The following is a 14,601-nucleotide window of genomic DNA, read 5'->3' as shown; positions in this document are numbered from 1 at the left end:
AGTAGAATGTGACTGTTAAAAAAAGTTAGCCTCATATCTAGGTAGCTTGGCTCAACATGGTGATCACTGCAGCTGATGTCGCTGTATAAACAAGGGCGAGGAACCCCTCACTTTGCAGTGGGGTAACTGGCATGAACATTTATTTGTGATCAGCACTAACCTAGTGCAACCCGGCTGAACACTCACTGAACTCTGCATGAAAAGGACATGGCGAGACCCTTGTCATGAGTGTACAACTTACGCAAAATGGTGGAATTTATCTTGTACAATGTGCGATATGAAAGCGGAATAATAAAAAAAAGTGTTCTTTCACTTCATGTGTAGAATAACTAGCTAAGGAAGACAATAATTTGCACCATTGAGAAACGTGTCCAAAAAGCCATCACGCAATGATATAGAATATATAGTTAATTCTATTCTAGGAGCAAAACAGAAACCACATTTTTACGGTTGTCTAGTGTTTCTATAACTATTCATTACGCTACTCAGCTTTGCGAATGACAGCCAGAATTTCGCAAAGACAGTACAGCTGGTAGACGGAGTTATTAATGAAATAAACCCAAAATACCTATCAGACCGATCAAAAGCTTGAGTCTGGGCGCACTTTATGCCTCACTGGCAGAGGGAACTCTAACCATCTTCACTTCATCGCCACCTAACATCAATGAAATGGCACGAATCTCAAAAGAAAAATAATAAGCCTGCTGGATTGTAAACATCAGGATCACTTTTTATGTTAACAGTTCTCATTTTGTCGACACCTGCCCACAATAAACGACAAAGTATTAAGCGGTCAGCGAAAAATCGAGCAACAATATAAATAACAGTGTGTGCAACAAACCGATACCGTTGTCATGACAAAATCGAGACTACGCGCTCATGCATGACAACGTGGGATCAGTAGTCTCTGTGACAGCATACACAGACAGTATGAGAAAAAGCACACTTAAAGATTACAGTCCAGGAAAAAAAAAGTACTGTATCCCCAAAGGATGCTAGAGTCGAAACATTCGTATAATTTTCCGGTAAAAAGAGCGTCGAAAACATGCGACATTGACCGCATGCGACACGTTCGCACCGTCGCATATTATCACATTCAACCCTGAATGCATTGAAACCTTTCAGTGCGTCTTACCACAGATCGGCCCTCCTCACTCAAACTCACTCGTCGCAATTTTTTCCACCTTTCAACTCACGTTTATACTTGCATCCACTCACCCTTATGAGTACTCACATTCCCACTCACGTCCACTCGGACTCATCACTACTCACTCACGTTTATATTCATGACCACTCACACTCGCAGGCACTCACTCACCTTTATACTCATGCCAACTCACGCTCGTACATACTCACTCACGTTCATACCCTCGTGATTGATTGATTGATGTGTGGGGTTTCACGTCCTAAAACCACCACATGATTATGAAGACGCCGTAGTGGAGGGCTCCGGAAATTTCGACCACATAGGGTTCTTTAACGTGCACCCAAATCTGAGCACATAGGCCTACGACATTTCCGCCTCCATTGAAAATGCAGCCGCCGCAACCGGGATTCGATCCCGCGACCTGCAGGTCAGCAGCCGAGTGCCTTAGCCATTAGACCACCGCAGCGGGGCATTCATACCCTCGTGTACTCACACTCATGAGTACTCACTCATGTTCATACAACTATTCACACTCATATGGAGTGACTTTCATACACACGACTACTCGCACTCATGGGTAGTCATGTTCATACATGCGCCTACTTACAGTCATGGGTGCTCACTCATGACCACTCACGCTCATGAGTATTCGCATTCACACTCATGACTACTCATGCTCAAAACACTCACTCACGTCCATACTTACACTTATAAGCGCTCATTCGTGTTCTTACTGACACCTACTGACACTCATAGGTACTCAATCACGTTCATACATATACTTGCACTCGAAGGCACTCCCTCATGTTTATACTCACATATACTCACACTCGTAGACGCTCACATCTATTAATGCTCACGCCTACTCACACTCATAGGCATTGTCTCATACTACACCTACTCACACTAAGAAGCACTTATTTTCATATCCTAGGTACTCACTAGAAGAACTTACTTTAGTATTCACACCTCACACTCATAAGCACTCAAGTTCATACTCATGCCTGCTCAGTCATGGCACTCACTCACGTTTATACTCAGGCCTCCTTACACTCATAGGCCCTCACATTCATGCTCACGTTTACTCACACCTGCAAGCACTCACTCATGTTGATACTCATGCCTATTCACACTCATAAGCACTCACCCTTGTACTCACACTTACTCCCATTTGCAAACACTTATTTTTGCACTCACGTTTCACACCATAAACAAGCATGTTAATACTCACGCCTACTGACACTCATAGGCACTCATCTTGATACTCACACCTACTCATACTTACAGACACTCACTTTTGCGCTCACGTTTCCCACCCATAAACACGTTCATACTCACGCCGACTCACACACACACTGACGCTCAAGTTCATAGGCACTGATTCGAATACGTTCATACTCGCACAGCACCCTCATTGCTACCCACCAGGAGCGTAGGCAGAATTTTTTCTTGGTGGGGACACCTCCTTAATTAAGAATGGGGGCCGAGTGGGCAAATGAGGTGCTAAATATATATACAACTGCATACACAGACATACATTAGGGAGCCGCATATGTTTGGTATTAGCAGTTGTTTAAAGTTGCATAACGATGTCAACAGTAACATGAATATCAGCAACACCAGTAGTAGTAAGCTATGAATCGCTCGTGCTCACGAGGATGATAGCCCTGCACGGTGCTACATAAATAAGCTTCAGCGCATGGTACCTAACTACAACTGACGTTAACCCAACATGACGGCTGCATCATAAGAGTGCATAATCCCACGTTCCTTTCCCCAAGTTTTGTTATCTCCCCGTTACACTATGTTCAGAGCAAACAGCGCCTACGGTGTTCGTGAAGAATCGTGGCTGTACTGGATCGTTTTGTTAAGATTATGACCAGTTCGCGAACATTAGAGATTATTCTGCAACCTACGGGGCTGCTAGTGATAACGCTAGAATATTCAACAGCACGTGTATAAATGCCGACGCGCTTCACCGCTAGTCAGTCGATCGACGGCAGACGTTCTGCTTGCCGCTATCAGTGCCAGAGTCTTGCTGTAATCTGACTTCCCTTTTACGTAGCCACGATTTTGGCCCAAATAAACAGTTTATTATTCAACCTGCAGTCTGCTCCCTTCGTCCACGTCCCAACCCCGTGACAATATTCAGGGTGTTTCAAGAAATGTGTCCAATATTATTTAAAAATCAGCAAAACATGCTGTTTGCTCGCTGTCATGACAGTTGCTTTTTCTGTAGCAGCAGGCATCTTAGGAGGCTTGAAGTCATCATTAGGAACAGTAATTAGAAATGTTGAGCTAATTAAACATTAATTTAGTGGAGTTAGGCAGTTAAGTCAAATGAGAGAATAGAAGTCTTTCATGTGAAGGACCGACTGCCGCTTTGAGGTTTTGTAAAAGTGGCCTTTAGTAATAACTGTGAATTAATGAAATACTCCCCGATTTTGCGGTGAAACCAAAACCGAAACGCGAATAAGCACAACTGCAATGAGGGAGCGTCGTTACATTAACCATCAACTGATTTCCTTGAGTGGGTGTGTGGGCTGCACTCGCAATTAAAGCGTGCATGAGTTTTTTTCTGAAACGCATCACTTTTTCTGAGCTTGTTTTGTCATCAAGCAGTAACGTATTAGTGATAACCAAGACTTGGCTGACAAATATTATAATTGATGCAGAAGTGCTCGATAACCTACCTGGATTTCAACTTTATCGTAAGGACCGTACAGGTGCACATGGAGGCAGGGTTCTGATTGCTGTGCACCAACAGTTATCGTGCTCGGTGGCCAGGACTGACTCTCCTGAGCTTGAAATTCTTTGGGTCGTTTGCCGTGCTCACCCTCATACTGTCCTTGTAAGCGTTTGTTATAGGCCCCCGAACAATGACCCAGATTTCACATATAAGCTCAACAACAACCTGAGTGACCTTCAAACAGTATCCGCAAACAGAGATACTGCTTTCTGGCAATTTTAATTATCCTCAAAAAGATTGGAGTAGTAGCGTCCCGTCAGCTGTGGGCAGCAAGCCTGCAAGAGACTTCATAGACTTTTGCCTGAATTGCAATACAACCCAACTTGTATCGCAACCAATACGCATTACAGAGAGCAATTCCAGCATCTTAGATCTAATACTAACTAGTCATCAAGAGGTCTTATCATCAATTACATATCTGCGTGCCGTCAGAGACCACAAGGTAATCCATGGGGCTTTTGCGTTTCGACCTGTAAAACGCGATCTTGTCACCAAAACAATTCGTCTTTACGACAAGGGCAATTATAGTGCCATCAATAATGAATTGGTATCTTTTCTTCCTGAGTTCGAGAGAATAAGCCATACACACTCTGTGGATGAGAATTGGATTATATTTAGAGATAAGTTAGCCACTCTTGTTGAGAAGTTTATCCCAAAAATAACGTTCACTCCAAACCGAAACAAGCTGTGGTTTTCATGTAGACTTCAGAAACTAAGAAACAAGAAAAAACGTCCCTTCCGATCAGCCAAACAGTCTAAACTTCCGTATTTAGCAGAAAAATATTACGCCGCGGAAGATGATTATCTAAGAACCATTCGAAACGGCAAGCACGTGTTCTTTTATGAAAAACTGTCCAAAATGCTTGCAACCAGCCTTCACAAATTCTGGGAGGTGATAAACCCTCAGGAGATCCGCACCACTAGTCTCTCAAATGCGCATGATGATATAGTCAACAACAATGAATGTGCGAACCTTTTTAACGAGGCCTTTTTCTCTGTTTTTACAAATGAGAGTTCAGTTCCCGATTTTTCTTCACCTGCGCGCAGCGCCGAGTCTATGCCCCAGATTGCATTTTCTACGGACGGCATTATTTCGATTATAAAAAAAGATTAAGCTTTCTTCTTCTGCAGGTGTGGATGACATTATTTCAAAACTTCTCCTAAATGTTACACATGTGTGTGCCGCATACCTTACATTGTTATTTTCACAGTCATTATCATCAAGCATTCTGCCAGCAGACTGGAAAGTAGGCAAGGTCCTTTCATTCTACAAATCAGGTAACAGAGCTTCCGTACTACATTACCGTCCCATATCTTTAACAAGTATCCCCTGCAAAATCATGGAACATGTCATCTACTTCCATATCATCAACTTCTTGGACTCAATACACTTTTTTCATTCTTCTCAACATGGGTTCCAAAGGGGTGTTTCTTGTGAAACGTAGCTGGCCATTTTCATTCACGACTTACATTCTAACCTTGACTGCAACATTCAGAATGATGCTCTTTTCCTGGATTTCGCTAAAGCATTTGACACTGTCCAGCATAAACACCTAATTCTTAAATTATCTCTGTTAAATCTAGATCCTGATGTACTTGCATGGATAACATCTTTCCTGACTAATCGTACCCAATTTGTGTTTGTTAATAATCACTCTTCTAACCGACTACCTGTAACTTCAGGCGTCCCGCAAGGATCTGTCTTAGGGCCTCTACTCTTTTTAAAAGTTTACATTAACGATCTACCATGCATGTATCAGGTAACTTTCGCATGTTTGCTGATGACTGCGTAATCTACCGATAAGTAACCGACATTCATGACCAAACGCTCATTCAGCATGATCTTAACAACATACAACCATGGTGTGATCGTTGGTTAATGAACTTAAATCCTAATAAATGTAAGCTTGTTTCTTTTTCTCGCCACTGTAACCCTTTTGAGTTTGCCTATTCCATCGCTAATGTTCTCATACAATCAGTTCAATCATTCAAATACCTCGGCATCACCACCTTGGCTCATGAACTGAATTGGCATCATCACACTGCTAACATCATCTCGTCTGCTAATAAATCACTCAGCTTTTTTAGACGAAACTTACGCCATACTCCGCCTCACGTCAAGACGCTTGCATACAAATCATTTATCAGGTCCAAACTCGAGTATGCATTTTCCATCTGGAGCCCTGATCAATCATACATCATGCCACACCAAAAACTGAAACATGCCACACCAGATGTAAAACTAACTGCTTACAAAACATTCCAACGTCCTGGCTTAGAGTACGCTAGTATTGTATGGTCGCCTCACCAGAAGGTGTTGTGGACAAAAATTGAAAGAATACAAAAATTAGCAGTCCGTTTCATATGCGGTAAATATCGATGCACACACTCAGTCACAGCTTTGTTAAAGTCCTGTGAGCTTGAGTCTTTGGAATATCGCAGGCGAAAACATCACCTCAAATTTCTTTTTAAGATTATAAGCGGGCAAACAAAGATAAATAAGGATTTATATATTTAGCTCCCTGGAAGGCGATGTGATCATCTTAATAATAGTAGAGCAATTTAACCTTATTTCAAACCCACGAATGCTTTCCGCCACTCCTTTTTCCCTGACACAATAGATAAGTGGAATAGTTTACCCAATGCAGTTGTGTAACAAACAACATCAGTGGATTTTGAAAATGCATTGGATGGTTTTCTTTGTAGTAATGCATGCTGAATTCTGTTGTCAGCATTTATTCGTTGATTTTTATGTGTGTAGTCACTGTTGTTTGTTTCCTATCTTTTTATTGTTGGTTATTCATCTCGTATTTATATGTGCTTTTGAATTTTTCTTTTTTGTGCAAATGTTATGTACTTTGTGACACCCTCCCTGTAATGACCCCAAGCATGGGGTTTACAGTATCAAATAAATAAATAAAATAAAATAAATAAATAAATAGATAAGAGAACTCGAATCACTTCAAAATCTGGCTACCATGTTCATTCATTCTACATATTCATATGATATCAGCATCTCATCTCTAAAGGCAGAATCAGGTCTAGAAATCCTTGCTTCACGCCGACAGTGTGCCACCCTCTAACTTCTTCATATCGCCACAAGGCAGTAGTGGGATTGGGGCATAAAGCAGTAGAGGGTCTCTGCCTAAAAGAAAAGACTACGAAGTGGATAGAGACTGGTCCCAGCCTACCAGTGTGCCAGGCATTGTCGTCGCATGTAAACGTCGTAAATATCTGCAAATATACGTTTCCTTGTAAGATTATTGGCGGAGGTGCTGGGCACGCCTACCTGGTTTTCCTGGCAAACAAACACGGAACTTCGGAGAGGTCGCCACCTTCATTTTCCTGCATTGGCTCAACAGGCCCACCCACAAGAGCAACAGCAGCCGCAGCAGAAACAGCTGCCTCCTCTGATTCTCCTGCCTCCACGAGACCCCGGAACCTTCTCGGGCACAGGCAAGGACAAGGTGAATGTTGAAGATTGGGTCGCATTGTAAGAGCGTGTGAGCGAATACTATAGGTGGGACCCCACGTTGATGCTGGCTCTCGTTGTATTTTACTTGCGGGATACGGCACTCACCTGGTATGAGACACATGAGTCAGAGTTGACGAGCTGGGACATTTACAAACTGAAGCTTGTCGAGTTGCTCAGCAGGCCATTTGGGCGACAGCAGGCCGCGAGAAAAGATCTGGAATGTCCCGTGCAGACATCGATGGAATCGTATGTATCTTACATACAGGACGTATTGGGCCTCTGTCGAAAGATGAATGAGAACATGAGCAAAACTGACAAAATTGCTCACATATTAAAAGAAATTGCTGATGACGTCTTCAATCTGTTGAACGTTAAAGATTGTGCCACCGTCGATACGGTTATGAAGGAATTTCAGCGCTTCGAGCATGCCAAGAACCGTCGCATAATACGCCAGTTTGCGCGTCTGCCTAATACTGCAGCCACTTCGACCAGCGAAAAGAGCCCCACGTTCACGCAAGCTACATCGTCCGAAAATGTCACTCGAATCGTTCGCCGCGAACTCGAAGAAAATGGCTCCTGTAGCCATGGCTTCCGACAGTCCTCAAGACAACGCATCCACCGTCTCCCTCATCCAAGCCCTCGTTCGCCAAGAAATAGTGAATCTCGGCATCACACCTGTTTGCGCTGTTCGCACTTCCGAGAGCTCGGCTTTTGTTAACCAGATTTCAGTGTACCCTTCATGCTACCCTTCCCGCTACCGCAACCCTGCTGAATGAAGAACGTCGGATGATAGACTGATCTGCTTTCACTGTCTCGCGCGCGGCCACATTGCGTGCTACTGTTGCAATCGTAGGACATCCAATTCATTTTGGAACACTGGGACATGGCGTCGCTTTGAAGGCAACTCTCGCTGATTTTCTACTCCGTATGATCCACAGCCTGCTCCTACTAACGTTCACGGCCGAAGGTTCAGCCGGTCACCATCACCCCAAGGCCGCCGATCTTTCTCGCCGATGATTTCTCAATCCAGGTCCCCTGCACGACCTGGTCCCTCAACCTCGAGAAACTAGACCATGCAGCTCCCGGAGGCGACGCTGCATTAACGACCTGTTCTGCAAATCCTCTGCTGACGATACCAACACGCCGCAATATTTTGGACCTTTCAGTGGATAGCGTAACCGTTACAGCCCTCATAGACACTGGCGCACAAATTTCAGTCATGAGCGCTTCTCTCTGTATTAAACTGCGAAAAGTGATCACGCCTCCTCTTAATTGTGCAGCAATGCTTGCCGATAAGAGCACATCTACCGTTCTCCGCATGTGCACCTCTCGCGTGTGTATTGCTGGCGGTCAGACCGTCGTATTGTTCGCCATGCTTGAGCAGTGCCCACATGACGTGATTCTCAATCTCGACTTTCTCCTCTGCACACTCCGCCCTTATCGACTGCTCGACAGGCCTTCTTCAGTTGGAACTGCCTTTCGATGCCGCTGTTGCCCGTGATGCACAAAGTTGCCTTTGTGCCACCGAGTTCCTGCATCTTCCGCCTTAAGCCGCGACTTACGTGCAGCTCGTGTGTGATCCGCCTGTGCGCGATGGTGAATATGTCGTTTCACCTATTACCGACATTGTGCTAAAGCATTCCATTGCTGTCTCGCACACCGTGGTAAGAGTGCGCCACAACCAGACCCATTTGTTTCTTTTGAACTTTGGTTTCTCCGCGCATGTGCTGCCTGCTGGTATTAAACTAGGCGTCAAGTCGTCATTGCAAGAGTGCAATATTTCTGAACTATCGGCTGAGCAACCTACTCCGCACGTAACTTTCTCACTGTGCCCAACCTGTCAAGCATTGAAATTGCCAAAATGATTGCGCCAGATCTTTCGCCCTCCAAAGCACAAGACCTCCACCGTCTGTTGACATCCTATGCGGATATATTCGATCTTGACAACCGCCCTTTAGGCCAGACATCAGTTGTGAACCATCACATCAACACTGGCGATGCCAACCCAATATATCACTGCCTTTACCGTGTCTTCACTGCCGAACGCTCTGTCATCCAGAAAGAGGTCAAGAAAATGCTCGTTGAAGGCGTCGTCGAACACTGATCTAGTCCGTGGGCATCTCCGGTCGTGCTTGTCAAAAAGGACAACACATGGCGGTTTTGCGTCGATTAAAAGACATCTCAACAGGTCACTAAGAAGAACGTTTACCCCTTATCAAGAATAGATGACGCCCTTGACTGCCTTCATGGCGCAAAGTTTTTCTCGTCCATTGACCTTCGATCTGGTTATTGGCAGATCGCTGTTGACCTTCGATCTGGTTATTGGCAGATTGCTGTTGATCCACGGGACCGAGAAAAAACAGCATTTGTAATCTCTGATGGGTTATACCAATTTAAAGTAATGCCGTTAGGGCTTTGTAATGCGCCGGCAAATCAATTCCCTTCTGCGCAGCTTCAAATGGTCCACTTGCTTATGCTACTTAGATGATATAATTATTTTTTCACCAACGTTTGCAAGCCATCTTGAGCGACTGTCCAGTATTCTCCAAGTATTCCGCAACGCTGGTCTCCAGCTGAACTCCTCCTAATGCTGTTTCGGCTGTTGCGAAATAACTGTACTTGGTCACCTCGTTAACGCATTAACGCGTTAAGGCAGGCTCTCACTAGCATGCGTACTCATACATTCTCATACCCATTGGTACTCACTCGCTTTAAGCTGGCGAGCCCAATTCGAGAGTTTGTGGGGTAGAAAAATCTGTCCCTTGAATTTTGAACAAAAAACAATCTTTCACCAAAATTGCTAGATAGTGTGAATGCGATAGAAACATCCTAATTTTACATGAAGCAAGGCTAGCAGCTCACTCCTTTTGATCCGATTTTTGGTAACTAAGACATTGGTGTATGGGAATAAGGCCGCTTCCAGCAAAGTTGTTTTCGTGTAGTTTCTCTCATCAGTGGTGATAGCACAAAGCAATAAGATGACAGCACGCAGAATGATATATGAGGCGTTTGCTCATGCGGAGATAGTGCTCACGACCAGTCGGGTGCAGGAGGGGGCAGGGGGGCTGACCACCTCACCAGGTCACTTAGGGGGGGGGGGGGGGGCACTGCAATGAGCCTTTACCCCGTCCCCTGAAGAGGATAGTCCCTACTCACACTAATGCTCAGTTGCAGTGCCAGCCACGCAGCCCCCACCCCAACAATATCTTGGTGTTCCTTCTTCATACTCCTTCACCAAGTGAAATAAAAGCAATGCGTTTCCTTTGTTCTTGAGGAGCAATTAATGGCCGACCTCGCACGTGGGGTGATATCGCACGATCCCTCCATGCGACGGAGATGGGCAGCTTCTTTCATCTCTGCTTCGGCCATTTTCCTTCCCAACACTCAAGAGCTTTTACACGCAGGTGAAACATATACACGATGCGAGGAGCGATGTTGTCAATTTGAAACATACAGAAAATGATGGCAAAAGAAAAAAACTGTCTACAATGTCCAAAGTTGGCTATGCTCACACAGATATACAGTATGTAAGCGAGGCCTTTACTGCTTAACTGCTTATTTGATATTCATGGACATTCTTCTCGCACTTTCTATTTCACTAAAGAATTGTTCGGTGAGTCATTTAGATGAGATTTAACAAAGTAATGCTAAGATTAAACCCTTTCTCCTTTCTTTTCAGGGTCTAGGTACAGTGGCTGTTATCGGACTTGCTCAAAATAAATATTTCTCTATTTTTAACAGTAGTCAGGCGAAACTAGAGCATGAATCAGTTGAATAACTTGAAATAGTTGTAACTTGCGGCTTCAATGTGTCGTTTGACTTACTCAGCTGCACTTTCAATATGGATGCAATTGTTACTAGGCATCACACAAAATCTCATTTCAGAGCGACATATTTTCTCATCAGTAGTGCAGACAAAATCTGCAATCAGCAAATGATCGCCCATTATAAATGATTACATCACTAATAATGTGGTAGCGTGCACAAAAACACACCTAATGGTCTCAGCTTGTTATACAGTTTTAGTTTAGCATCGCAGCAGCCCAGCATGTGCACGCTTCCATTGGATATTGGACAGATTTAGTTTAGTTTCCACAACAGCTTTGTGAACTTAGCATGTCATACGAAATGGCTGAAAGGCTACGTTTACAAAGCTGCTGCGGACGCCCAACTGAATCTGTCTATTAAAAGGCACACGCATAGATCTCTGGGCACACATTATAATTGTCCGCAGCTCCCTGAATATGCCACACTCAAAGCGCCTCTCATAATATGGAGTCTCCGTGTACAATATAGCATGCCTGGAACCAAAGATGCACACATTAGAAACCTTTAGCAACTTACGCAAATATGGCACAAGACTATGGTAGTGCCTTTCTTCTCCAGCATGCTGTGCTTAAAGTGCATCCTGAAACAAATTTATGTGCAAAATGACAAGACACAAAAAGAGAAGGCTACTACACGGGCGCTCATGTAGTCATCTTCTCTTCTCGTGGCTTGTCCTTTTGCTCTAAAACTTATTCGTGAATGAAGATGATGAATTGCAACTGCAAGCGCACCTTTCATCCAAACGCAAAGTTTTGCACATGCCAGTGGGTTGCCAGACTATGGACGGTGCCATTGCCAGGCAATATGGCGGCACCCAAGTTAAAAAGATCTGAGCTGGTTTTAGCCATGGAAAAAGGAATGAGAGGACAAGGCATGCTCATCCAGCAGGCTACAGAAATAATGCGGAAAATTACACCATGGAAATGACAACAATGGTGGCATTGCTACGATTATGTGCTGTGCAGTGTAGCCAGTTTAGCAATGAGCAGTGGCAGCATGTGCACTTCCTTAGGTTTCGTGCTGACCCGTGGCGGGGAATGCTTTGTGCTTTGTGCCCCGTTGCTAGCTACGCAGTATTCTCCAGGCGATTATTGTACTCTTAGCAACACTTACAAAACCTGTTGTTAGCCACGTGGCCTCAAAAGTGCATAGAGGTACTTTTCAAGTGCTCAGCGAAATTGATTTCGGGCACCATGACAAAATAGAACCTGGACGAATGCCTTGCAGGTAAGTAACGGTTGTGCTGTATGCCTGCTTGTAATAACAGACGAAAAAATAGTGCTGAGGATGTCAAGCACATGTGTAGTTTCGTGTTCGATATGTGTACAGTAACAACTTACATGTGCGAATTAAAAACACCTTTTCTCTTTCCCTTCCTATGCTCGCCCCTTTGCGTTCTGAAAAATATAGGTCTAAAAAATATTTCAAGTCTAACGTAGTTTGACGAGAGACGCGATGTGTGTAAACAGCGCCCGTTCTATGGGGCATTGCTCAGGCACTAATAATTGAGGCGGAGGGGGCCAGGACACAACTGCGTGTACACGTGCAAGTACACACACACACGCACACAAGTTATATTTTGCAAACCATAAAGCACCACCATCTACTGACACTTCTGATTGCTGACCCACTTGAAAAAACTACAGTTATAATACCAAACATTGTTATAAACAAGCATTCGTCAACTTCCAAAGGCATTACACCAATCGAAGATTTGGAAAGCAGCACAATATAAGCTGTCAAGAGAAAGTGAGAACTGGTTATATAGTGAATTTCGACAGAACAACAGAGAGGTTATATATATATATATATATATATATATATATATATATATATATATATATATATATATATATATATATATATATATATACCTATATATATAGGGGAAGATATAAGACTGAATGGTAATGTAAATATGAAGAAAGAAAAGTAGGTGAAAAGATAACTTGCCATGGGCAGGATCCGAACTTGTGATCTCCGAATGACGCGTTCGATTCTCTACCACTGAGCTACCATGGCAGCTATCCCCCCAGCCACTTTATTGGGTTTAGATGTGAATTTAAACAAGGGAGTGTGAGTCAGCGCCACCAGTAGCCGGATCCTGCCCATGGCAAGTTATCTTTTCACCCACTTTTCTTTCTTCATATTTACATTACAATTCAGTCTTATATCTTCCCCTATACTTTCCTTTTCTTCCCCTATACTTTCCTTTTCTTCCCCTATACTTCCCCTATACTTTCCGAGCAATGGAAAGAAAAATGGTAGGTGTAACCTTAAGAGACAAGAAGAGAGCAGAGTGGATTAGGGAACAAACGGGGGTTAAGGATATCATAGCTGAAATCAAGAAGAAGAAATGGACATGGGCAGGGCATGTAGCGCGTAGACAGGATAACCGCTGGTCATTAAGGGTAACTCACTGGATTCCCAGAGAAGGGAAGTGGGTTAGGGGGAGACAGAAGATTAGGTGGGCAGATGAGATTAAGAAGTTTGCGGGTATAAATTGGCAGCAGCAAGCACAGGACCGGGTTAACTGGCGGAACATGGGAGAGGCCTTTGTCTTGCAGTGGACGTAGTCAGGCTGATTATGATGATGATGATGATGATACTTTCCTTGGCATTGGTCTGTTAGATCTCATTAATATTGTGTAAAACACTGGAAAATGAGCCCTTAAGTATACACTTTTTTTCTTATCTTTCCTTATCTTACATACATATATATATATATATATATATATATATATATATATATATATATATATATATATATATATATATATATATATATAAAGAAAGAAGTGTGTACTAAAGGACTCGTTTTTCCGTGTTTTTACACAGTATTAATGAAATATAACAGACAATAATGCCAAGAAAAGTATAGGGGAAGATATTAGACCGAATTGTAAGGTAAATATGAAGAAAGAATAGTGGGTGAAAAGATAACTTGCCATGGGCAGGATTCGAACCTGCGACCTTCGAATGACGTGTTCGATGCTCTACCACTGAGCTACCACGGCAGTTATCCCCCCAGCCACTTTATTGGGTTTATATGTGAATTTAAATGTGGGGGTGTCAGTCAGCACCACCAGTAGCTATGGCGACGAGTGTGGCACACTCTTTTTGAGCCTGTTTTGGCGTCGCGTAGCACGTGAACTTATTACGAGCAGAGAGCTAACCAATAGTCCCTCGTATACAACCTAAAGGCATCAAGTCTGCCAGTACGAGACCCTCGTTAATGAATAGATGAAGAAGTGTATTTTTAGCACCCTCTGCTGCGTTGCAGATCTGACCGCCCCCATGGTCAGTTGCTTCGCAGCGGCTGGGTACTGAGGGCCGTGAGTTAATTGACGTATGCATGTGGGAGGCAGTGGCCTCCCACATGCATACGTACAGCCTGGCAAG

At 43.7% G+C, this 14,601-nt stretch overlaps 1 protein-coding gene and 1 non-coding gene across 6 annotated transcripts in view; both read right to left on the bottom strand.

The window, feature by feature from the left end:
- Positions 1 to 14,601, bottom strand: part of rho-7 (rhomboid family intramembrane serine protease rho-7) — a 376,470-nt gene that overhangs the window by 215,827 nt on the left and 146,042 nt on the right. The gene's annotated exons all lie outside the window — the stretch shown is intronic.
- Positions 14,145 to 14,216, bottom strand: TRNAT-CGU (transfer RNA threonine (anticodon CGU)). Its single transcript has one exon. It is a non-coding gene; the product is annotated as a tRNA-Thr (tRNA).

This window comes from Rhipicephalus microplus, chromosome 1, assembly GCF_043290135.1.
Source record: "Rhipicephalus microplus isolate Deutch F79 chromosome 1, USDA_Rmic, whole genome shotgun sequence".
NCBI classification, from domain to species: domain Eukaryota; kingdom Metazoa; phylum Arthropoda; class Arachnida; order Ixodida; family Ixodidae; genus Rhipicephalus; species Rhipicephalus microplus.
This window is presented reverse-complemented; position numbering and strand designations above follow the sequence as displayed.